General features: G+C 38.6%; 1 long non-coding RNA gene across 2 annotated transcripts in view; it reads right to left on the reverse strand.

Annotated features, from left to right (window-relative positions):
* LOC138752728 (uncharacterized) overlaps nucleotides 1-10,815 on the reverse strand; it is a 48,329-nt gene extending 37,514 nt beyond the window's left edge. For both annotated transcript variants that reach the window (XR_011350877.1, XR_011350876.1), the window contains exons 1-2: nucleotides 10,454-10,815; nucleotides 834-1,017 (exon numbers count right to left, since the gene is read on the reverse strand). This is a non-coding gene — a long non-coding RNA (uncharacterized lncRNA). The remainder of the gene's footprint in view (nucleotides 1-833; nucleotides 1,018-10,453) is intronic.
* Nucleotides 10,816-11,669: the final 854 nt, after the last annotated feature.

Here is an 11,669-nt window from a genome sequence, read left to right on the forward strand (position 1 = left end):
CTTCTTAAATTTTTCAATTGTGAATGGGCCCCACATCTTGTCAAAATTAAACTTTGTATCTTTAATGTTATACAGGTACACAATCCTTTATCCAGACATCTAAAATCCGGAAAGCTCCAAAATCCAGTAATTGGGGAGAGAGGCGGCAGCATGAGTCGGGTGGGCAAGGGGGGAGTTCGGCAGCGCGAGTCAGGCGGGCGAGAGGGGAAACCGGCAGCGTGAGTCGGGTACCAGGATACCAGAAGCGCGAGTCGGGTGGCCAAGAGACTGGCAGCGTGAGTCAGGCGGGCGAGTGGGGGGGGGGGGGGGTGGATACAGCAGCACAATTTGGGTGGGCTTAAATCTGGCTGTCTGAAATCTGGAAAAATCTGAAATTCGGAACACACTGTCCCCTAAGGGTTCTGGATAAAGGATTGTGTACCTGTATCTATTTTTCTCCAAGCTTAAACAAGACATAATATCTTGTAACCACTGGGGATGAGTAGGCAAGGAGACATCCTTCCATTTCATTAAAATTGCTTGTCTAGCAACCAATGAGGTAAAAGCTAGAATTTTCTCATGAGTTGAAGTCAAGAGTATATCCTATTCTTGAGAAAAGCCAAACAAAGCAATGAGAGGGCATGGTTCTAATTTTACCTTTAGAATCTTAGATAAAGTCTGAAAAATAACTTTCCAAAATTTTTATAAATTAGGATATTCCTAAAATATATGAGGCATCAACAATTTTAAAGGATCAGCATCTGGGTAAAAATGAGATAATTTAACTTTGGACATATGTAACCTATATACTATCTTAAATTGTAGCAAACAATGTTGTGCAACACTTTTCTTACCTATGCCATTGGTACCAAGGTGTTCCATATGTGGTTGTTCACCCTCTCTCTCAAGAATTCTGTGGACTCGATCAGAGACATCTCTGATCCTTGCACCTGGAAAATGACATACCATCTGAGAATCTCGATCCCTTCCACAGATTGGATTGGCTTTCTTTCAGGTGGATGTTGTATCTTTAATAATCTAAAGTAACAAATAAAACACAACACATTTTTGTGACTTTTGACAGTCCAAATCATTGAGCTTTGCGTCTTTCATTGATGAGTGGCTAAACGGTACTTGTAGCATGAGCAAACAATGAGCAGCTGGTGAGTCATGGCAGGTTAGACAGCATCCATAGAGAGAAATTGACTGTAAATATTTTGGGTGGTGAGACCATGACTGCTCACCCACCTGCTTCTCAACTGAAGCTCTTGATACCTCCAGTGACTCTGGCTGCTCGCTCATCTTTTGACAGGGGCCACCTCTCTTCACTTGGACCTCCTACCCTCCCATCACTTGACCAGAATCCTGCACTTCAGAGTGGACTCTACTTACTCTTCTACCCATCTTGTAGTGAGATTCCATTACAACCTGCCAAAATAAAGTCTTGGTAAAGGGTCCCAACCCAAAACATTGGGCATTTCTCTCCATGGATGTTGAATGATGCAGAGAGTCCACCCAACTAGCCACTGTTTGCTCAAGATTCCAGCATCTGTAGTTCCTGTGTTATGCTCATGTTCCTCAGCACCAAATAATCCCCTGAAATTGTCAGCAAAAGGTTAATGGCAGTATGAGGATGTGGCATTGTAGAGTATTAAGCATGCATTCTGTCAGTACCATTTCCAAAGTGGCAAGGTGGAGGTGAAGAGATTACCTTGTGGAGGATATAATAATATATACTGTATCGTACTTGTTTCTGGAGGAGTGGCAAAATTTGGATCTCCTGCAGGTTATTTGAAAATCTGAAGTGTGAAGAGGGCAACAAAAACAAGGAATTGATGTTGATAAGTAATCTCCCAACATTGTATTCCCATATTCATAAAGATTTGATCCCTAACTACCCGGAATGGTCTTCATCTATTCTGTTGACTTGAAGCAAGATTGTGATGTTGCTGCGGGCATTTCCATGGGTGAGTTATGAAAGATGGAGAGGGTTCTTCAATTTGACCAATGAAGTGTCTGCAGGAGAACCATTTACTTTGTGTACCTAAGGTGTCCAGGGTAAATGTGTGATCATTTTTATGCAGGGTTCCTTCAGTTTCTCAATCAATTAACCCAGCATTTCATTTAGAGCTGGAAGTTTACAAGTGTCCTTGTAGGACAGAAGATGGATTTTGGTTCATTAAGTCAGTATTCTAGATTAAGAGAGGGAAACTATAACTTGACATTTGGCAGGACCTAGACCACTGAGGGATGGTATGAGGAGGGAACACAATAGAACACTTAGCAAAAGGGAATTCTCATAATTCAGAGTTTTTGATAACTTCATTTAGAAACATAAAAATATTTGCCATGTAAGATCAGAGAGTCAGATGGCCAATAAAACAGCAAATAAAGTTTGTGTACTTAGATGCCATCAAAAGCAATTGGATTATCTGGACAATCGTGTTTTCTACTCTTTCACCAACATTTGCTTTGTTCACTCCACTCCTCTCCCTCTGCAATGGAAAGCATATTCATTTTCCAATTTTTAAATTTCTGATTGAGTTTTTGACCCGAAACTTTATATCTGTTTCCCTTCCCACATGTGCTGTTTGACCATCAGAGTGTTTCCAGCATTTATTGTTTTAATTTAGTGTTAAGTATATTGTGAGTGGAGGGAAAAATTAATTACATTATTTTAATTATTGAAATCTATTTTATCAACAACATGCATCATAATTTTAATTTACTTTTACCTGAACTTTATATCATATATATATTTGGTATTATTATTTTGTCAAAAACAATAAAAAAGAATAATTGAAATCTATTTAAAACTGTAAAGCAATTTACATTTTAGAGTGCAGAAATGCCTGTGTCTCCTGGACTGCCAAAGATGAAAAATAAATGCACACTGATAATGCCATCAAAGGAACAAAACATGTTCTTTTTCCTTGCATTTTAAATACAAAATCATTATTGCCCTATTCTCCCTAATAACTAGTAATTTGAATGGAAACTAAATACTTAATATCAACAATTAAATATGATTTAAATACAGATATGACTGCATGTGGTTAAAATAAAATAGGTCTCACATGATTAGTTCTCTATTGTATCTTTTCCTGATGGTTTGGGTTTCCACTGCAGTGTTCCTGATTTTTACTTTTTCCCTAATTATGATTTCCCCTCAGCTGTGTCTGCTCTAGATCACACACTTCTCCTCTCCTACCAGTCAAAGCAAAGATAAGGTGAAAAGTGAGGACATGAACCCTATAAATTTCAATATTCATCAGATAATTCTCCATGGATGCAGGAATGTTTCCCCAGGATGAAGGTGTAGAATTAGGACTCTGAGTCTCAGAATGAAGCACAGGCCATTTAAATTTGAGATTAAATTTAAATTCTTGCAGCCAACTATTTTAAATTTCCCAACCATTCCTACAGTGATATATATGTTCATCCTTGACCTCATCAATTATTAGGGCAAGGCCAAACATAAACTTAAGGAATAACACATGATATTCCTCCTGGTCAGTCTTAAACCTAACAGCATGAGTATTGATTTTTCTAAGTTTAGATAATTCCCACCTCACTTGATTCCACTGAGCCCATCTCTTCTTTACCTACTCCTGTGTTTACTTACTTTCTTTCTAACATTTCTTCCTACCCACCCTTTCCCCCCCCCCCCCCACCCATCCTAATGATTTTTCCCTCTACCTGTCTCTCCACCTCTCACACCTCCTGTCCAATATCTCCTCTGGGCCCCTCTCCCAGTCTCATTACCCCTCTAAATATCTAATTTCACCTGTTCTATTTGGAGAAAGTGTTTAGACTTGAAACATTGACAAGCCATTTCAATCGGTTGTTAACACAGGAAAAGCCCCAATCCAGTATATTCAGAATACTATCTTCTATGGAACCTGATCACATTGAATCCATAGACACATTTTGTTTCAATGAAAGGACAGGTCATTTTGTGTCATATTTACCTTTAAATGCACAGCAGTCTGGGTCCTTGAAAAATGACATACATTCCAATTTGATCTGGAAGAACTTAGCATGTTTGTGCCCTTCTATAATTTTCAGAACATATTTATGTTCTTTTCAGAAATGACAAAAAAGTTTGTATTTATATAACCTTTTTTTTTTCTCTGCTCACTCATTCTGAAGCATGTTATTTTTCTTAGCAGCATTAAAAAAATGCCAATAGGTTTTTCAATTATTGGCCAGTAAGGTGTGTTTAAACTCATTGAAGCAATAACATATTTAGACTTCAGGGGAACTCTTAGCAGAGGACAGTTGATTCCATCTACCATAATTTCTTTGCTGCTGCATTCTGGCTCAAGGTTCTGAGAATAGGGTAACTCCCACACTTAGATCAGGTGCTTAATATGCATTGAGAAGGTCTGGGGTGAACTTTGATGGACTGATGCTACTCCAGTGTTCATGTCTGATATTATAGTTGCAAATTTTATTTCTGAGCTGCAGATCAACTTGATAAGCCAGAAAGATGCTACAGCTGTTCAATACCAACCATTTATCGGTGAAGCTGAAATGTCCCATAATGGGAGGATTAATAACATAAACCAAAATTGTTTGCTAAGGATATTGTGCATGTATGTGGTATTTTCATATAACATCGCAGAGAAAATAACTGCAAACCTTTGACAGCACCTGTCCAGATCAAGACCATGAAAGGAAATGCAATAGAGCGTATTTTTTTTGAAATTTTATTTAAGAATTTTACAAAAAATATTTACAATATACTTAACTAAAACAACCCCCTACTATCCCCTCTCCTCCTCCCTCCCACCTAACCCACCCCCTACAACCCTCCGCACTTCTGAGCTTTTAAAAACAAAAATCCACAATACCGGTTTATAACAGGTTGCTGTTTGGTGTGCCATTTTTTACATCTTTTGTTATAAATAAAAACTTTTACTTAACATCTAAACCCATAAATTCCAGATACAAACTCCACATTTTAACAAAAAGTGTAATTATTCTGCAAATTATACGTTATCTTTTCCAAGTAAATACATGATCAAATTTCATTATGCCATCTTTGTATACTCAATTCAACATCATTTTTCCAAGTGACAGCTATACATTTTCTAGCATTATGACCAGCCCTAAACATATAAATGCAATTTGAGGTTTCTCCAATCATAAACCTGTCATTAATGTATTCATATATCCCAATAAATATACCCATGGATCAACATATAAATCTATCTTAAATAAATCTCACAAAAACTTAATAACTTTTTCCCCAAAAGGATCTAACTTTTGTACATTCCCATACTGAATATAAAAAAGTACCTGTCTGTAGGTCACTGTTTTTCTTGACACACACCATTGAATTCACCCATTCTGTGGGCTCCTCCACTTTTTTTAATGACCCCTTGTGCTGTCATTCAGTCAAATTCCTGCTTGAGCTATTCTTTTATTGGTGCCTGAACCCCTCACCTTGGGACATGCACTACTGGCTGTGCGTCCTCCTTTAACTGTATTTTATAGATGAATGGTAGAACTCCAAAAACCTCTTGGATGTTGGGAAATTGCTCCAGTATTTCATCTATGCTGTTCAATACATGGTCACTGTTAACGTGATACACCCTCTTGACTAGGTTTACATTTTCACATGCTTTGTCACCAAGTGGTGAATAATGTCTGTCTGGGATTACTGTGAAGCCAAGGTGGAGCTCTTGATCCTTAACTTTCACCTTGTATTTACATGTACCTTTTGTGTCGACAATATATGCATTATATGCTTTGAACAGTACAGGATTTGCATGGATGTATGCTTTATCTTCATTGCCCTGATGTCACACTCACAGATCAAATTGACCTTTGCTCCAATTTGAAAGGAATATTTGTTCCATTTGTATGCAATGACACAGTCCATTTATTCTGCTCGATATTGTTCACTTCCTGCACCACCATGCCCATGAAAAGTGTATCACTGAGAGCAATTTCTTCTATAGTGTGTATAGTGTCTTCTTATAGTGTATTCACTTTTACTTCTGTTCAGTTTCCATTTGGTTAAACATTGCTTTGCATAGTGATTCTCACCTTGCCACTTGTTACAGACTGTTCCATAAACTAGGCATTGCATTGGCGCATGCTTAGTGCTGCATCATTTACAATTAAATGTCTCTCCATCTTTATGTTGTTTCCTGTATCTCATTTTTGTGCGCATTTCCAGACACTGTGGCTATGACTATGCCTTCATTTCCTCCAGCTTTTACACTATCACAGAACTGCAGAGCCAATCCACTGGCATAGCGGATCTTCAAAGTTCCCACCAAGGTAAGCTCTGTCTCTTGCAGCAACCTCTCTTTGTTTCTTATCAATAATCCCAAACACAATTTGATCACCGATCATTGAATCTTGCAGTAATCCCTGCAGCTGCATGCGCGAGTGAAACACATACCTCTCGAAGGTTTAATTTTTCTTTGGTGAACAGTATTCATCAAAAAATCTTGACAATCTTGTCAAATTTTCTCTGGTCTTCTGTCTCGGCAAAAACAAATATGTTGAAAACCTCTAGAACTTGAGATCTTGCCGCGGTAAGTAACATTGCAATCTTCCGTGTATTCAGTTGCCTTGTAGTGGGTTGTGAGTGAGTGCAGTGAAGAGACTGAGAGAACAAGCTGGGTATTCGAGTATCACAACTGCTTTATTTTGAATTTTGCACTGCAGCCTTTAAGCCTGCCTCTTCTGGACTGGATCAGAAGAGATGGTCCCGCGACTCCATCCTTGTCATGGCTATCCTGCCGACCACTGCTGCAAACGTGCATCGCTACACAACCCCCCCCTCCCTCACCCAGAACCGGCACTGATGGTCTTGCAATTACGTCGAGGATGAGGTGTGCTGTTTCAGCGGCCAATCTCTACGCACTGGTGGGGTGGACCTGTACTGGCTGGGACAAATCCAGATGGGCTGGTTTCAAACAGTCCAGCGTGAATAACTCCTTCTTACCCCCAATGTCAACAGTGCCACCCGGTTGGTCATAACGTCTGCCAGGACACCAAAACGGGAGACCCAGTCGGCAAGGAAACCCTGAAACACATTTCTGCGGAGGCATCTGGAATGGGTATTGGATTCTGGCCAACGAGTGAACCTGTCCACCACTGTGACCAGGTAGCACGACCCTCGGGAGACTGGCAAGGGCCCAACTACAGTGAGGCAAGACTGATGTTCTTCTGCTGTCTCTTGCTTTCTTCATTGTCTAATTCTGGCAGAAGCTCTTCACAATTCCATAATGTTGCTTCACTCTTTTGGGCCCATATTAAACAGGGTTTGGCCACATTTTTATTCTGAATGTACATTGATGCACAGCTCTGTCACTAATTGAGGTTAAAATGTGGTTCAGTATCAAATGTTATCACAATTATAATAAACAGTAATGCAAGCCAGTGCAAGTTGGTCAAAAAACATTTCTGAACTTCAATGTGGTCATGACATTCAGCATCAAATGTTATCCCTACTGAAGCTCCTTGGATAATTCTAGAGTGCTCCATATTGATTTGCATGGAGAACAGACAAACAAACGAACATCCATGCACAAATATATATTAGATTGTGGAATTATAATAACTAGAGCCATAATTGTTGTTTATAGTCAATGGTTTGGCTGCAGGCATCAGTGGCATTCCGGGGTCTGGAGGCTGTGTGTGTTCTGTCGCTGCTGATACACACGCACTATTCACTGCAGATGATTGCCGCATGAGCGTGGGGTTGGATATCAGTTTGCTTGTGTTGATTGGTACAGCGGGATAGACAGTGGGTGAGTAGGGTGCTGATATTTTCCATTGTTATGTCTTCATAGAACGTTCGTCATAGGCTTTAGACATTTGTTGCTACACTACTATATATGTTACAAGCCCTTTTGAGTTAATTAATAAACAGTATAAAACTCATTTGGATTAATTTATTTGAAAGTGTCACAGTAATGAACCCACAGCCTCCGAGCAGCTTTTTTTATGGCTAGTAGTTGCTACAGGACTCTTTCTCTTCTAGTAACAAATGATGTGGAAAAAAATTGTGTGCACTTTTCAGATTTGCTGTCCAACACTAACTATGTGCTTTCTTCACTCTAAGAAGAGTGGTGAATATTTTGAATTTTCTACCCAGGAGAACTGTGGAGGTTCAGAACAGTAAATTTAAGAAAGGAATCAATACCTTTTTGGATATTAAGAGAATCATGGGATAAGGAGTTAATTCAGAAGGTGTCACTGAGGTAAAACATCAGCCTTCCAGTTTTATGATTGTTTTTATAAAATGCACATAAAACAATACAGCACAGTATAGGCCATTCAACCCAAGTTGTGCTGACTCATCTCTTTCTTTGGCTTGGCTTCGCGGACGAAGATTTATGGAGGGGGTAAAAGTCCACGTCAGCTGCAGGCTCGTTTGTGGCTGACAAGTCCGATGCGGGACAGGCAGACTCATCTATACCTACAAAAAAAAGCTAAATCCTCCCCACCTCATAACTCTCTATTTTTCTTCCATCCATGTGCATGTCAAAGAGTCTCATAAATGCCTCTAATGTTCCAGTCTCCACTACCACCCCTGGCAATGCATTTCAGGCACCCAGAACACGGTGTAAAAACCTTACACCGGATGTCTCTCTTAAAATTTCCTCTATTCCCTTTGTACTAATGTCCTCTGGTGTTTGCTACTCCTGCTGTGGGAAAAAGGAGCCAACTGTCCTCCTTATCTGTGCCCATATCGTACCTAGGCAATGAAATCTGGTGTCTGTATCATTTAGCAATACTCTGTAATGCAGATATATAGGAGTAAAGGTGTGATGCTTGTACCGTTTAAGTTATTGATGGAGGTGCTCTGTTTCAATGATCCTGCTCTTTATATTTTGCAAAGTGATGTAATGGATTTTCTCAGTTCGATAAACAGGGCAATGACCAAAGGCTCATTTGTGTCATTCTGTTTGCAGCATTGAAGCTTGACGAGTGGTCAAATTCTTACAGATAGCCGTCTGTTGCCCTAAAAAGCAATCCACTGCCCTGGGTTATAAAATCCTGACTGCACAAAGAGCCACATGACATTCAAGACACCCCATTGTTTACCCCATTGCAGCTGACTAGAAATAGATGTAAAGGCCAACCGTAGGACTATAGATTCCACTATCCACCTATCTTGAGTGCTTGTATGGCTCTTGAATAGTTGCTTATATTTTTATGAGGTCATGATTAATATTTAATGAGGTTACGTATACCAGTCATCAACAATAGAATACCAAAGAAGAATTTGCTCAAAAAAATAAAAACTGGTGTTAATGACTGTATGCTAGAGGATTAAGATTTCAACATTTTAAGAATTAATAGTTTTCATTACTAACTTGGATTTTAAACCAGCCACATCAAATCAATTCATTAATAACTGAAGTTAGCTCACTTTTAATTTAATTTGGGTTCTGTTTTAGATTCACTTCATTAAGAATAATGGGGAAATGCAATTCCCTGTGCTTTTCAGCGATATAAAAATCAAAATAGTTGAATCTGAGCAGAGGTAGATTCTTACTGGCTTGATAGTTTACTAGTAGATTTACTAGTACATAGCACAGAAATAAATATGCTGAGCATTTTTCCTGGACTTCCTTCATTTTTATATAGGACAGAAATTTAAAGATAGTTCCATCCAAAATTTTAAAGTGCATATTTAAAGTGCCATTTTGCGAATAACAGGAAAATTATAAAACAAATAGCTTTAATTTCATCCTCAAATTAAGAATTGGAGTAGATTATGAAAAGTGACATAGCCCCATGCACACAAATGCAGAGAGAGAGCTTATATTCTGCTACAGAATAGAAATTCAATTTAAAGGTTCTCTAAATGGAGGATTTGGGGTTAAAATTTAGGCCTTCAAAGATAGAGAAAATGGATTTAATTCATTTCTGATACACTAAACACATAGTATACAAATCTGACCCCATTCCATTTCTCTGCAGAAATATGCTAAAATCAATCCTACAGGGGTCTTAGCATTAAGCATTAAAAATTGCATCAGTATCTCCAGCATTGGAACCCTAATAACCTCATTGGCTGACACAACTAACACCAGATTTCCAAAGCAGACACTTCATTTGGATATCTTTGACAAGAGTTTACTAGGTGGGCAGAGGTTTCTCAGAGATACCTTACCTGCTTCCATGCAGAACAATTCTAAGTCTCTCTGTGATGATTCTATACAGGTTCTGTTACAAGATCAAACCAGCAGCCACAAAGAAGGCATATCACACAGGGGTAAAGATGAACAATTACTTTATTAACAAAAAAATTCACCTTCAAACTTTAATTCAAAATCCCCCCCTTTTATAACAATTCCCACTGGTTACTAAGCAAATTTCTATAGCAATGTAAAACTAATAAATTCCCCAGCCTAAATATAACATACATAATCAAAGTCTAAGCTATACTTCCAACCAGCCCACAGAAAAACTTAGACACAAAACACACAAGACTCACAAAACTTTGGTCTCAACCGAAGCAAAGATCATAAACAAAATTCAGTTTGTTTGGTAAACTGAAGCCAAAAGATCTTAGAGAGAGAGAGAAAGCACAAAATTCAAAGTTGTCTTGTGTTGCTTGCAGGCAGTGAGAGGAACAACTGGCTTGGTCCGGATCCTCTGGCTGCCTTCAGAATGTTCATCCTCTTTGAAATCCCAACATTCTAAACTGTCCTCCAGACCATGACTCATGCTCTGGGCCTTCCTCCACTTCACAGCACCCCCAGTGGTAGTTTATTGTCCAAGTCCAGAAATTTTTAGATCATTTTCTGCACATGCCCAGTCCGTCTCCCACTCTCTCAGCAGTCCACCTTCACTTTGACTCTTAAAGGCAAAATGTCAGTTTTTAACATAAAATCACACAACACATAGGTCTATATACAAGACAGAACTCTATAACAGTTCAAACAGCAGGTAGATGAGGATAACACAGTGATTAGTGATCATTAATGTTATATAAAGATTTAGGTTAAAATGACTTAAGTTAAAATGTGATGATTAATCATAAACAGGGAAGCCAGAACGGACAGGGAGCTTACTAGCAGCCAAGGACAAAAGGTTCTGCTGAATATGTTTTTTTAAAACCTATCTTTTCATGGTCATAGTGAGAGACATGCAGGAGACAAAAGATTGATAAGAAGGGTGAGAAACAGAATTTAGTGTATGTAGAGTTCACAGCGTACGTAACGAACGTGATAATTAAAAATGCAGTTATACTTAGAATGCTTTTGCAATACTAACCAATTAAAACAGTATTAATAAGAAGGGGAAGGGCAAACAATAAGGGTATAAAAATCAATGCACTGTATGTATCGGGGCTTAACTGGTGAGAAACCAGTTGAGTCCAACTCTGCAGACTTGTAAATAAAGCTTGTCGTGTCATCAGTTTTAAAGAGACTCATGTGTGAGAAGTTTTATTTCTGACAATTAATTTGATGTCACTAGCAGTTGCAAGATAATCAGTGAGGCAAAGGTTCAAAGTCAGTTCTGAGGTATATTTTATAACAGGTCAGTGACGAGTGTTCATCTGTTCTGAGTATTGCAAATTGAGGCTTGCAGCATGCAAGCGAATGATGTCAGAGAACTCATTAAATTCTAATCTAAATATCATGTTATTATTGTTCAAGAAATATCCTAGTTTTCAGCCTAAAGCTTCAGCTTTTATCAACAATGAG

This window comes from Narcine bancroftii, chromosome 2 (assembly GCF_036971445.1).
Source record: "Narcine bancroftii isolate sNarBan1 chromosome 2, sNarBan1.hap1, whole genome shotgun sequence".
In the NCBI taxonomy this organism is placed as follows: Eukaryota; Metazoa; Chordata; class Chondrichthyes; order Torpediniformes; family Narcinidae; genus Narcine; species Narcine bancroftii.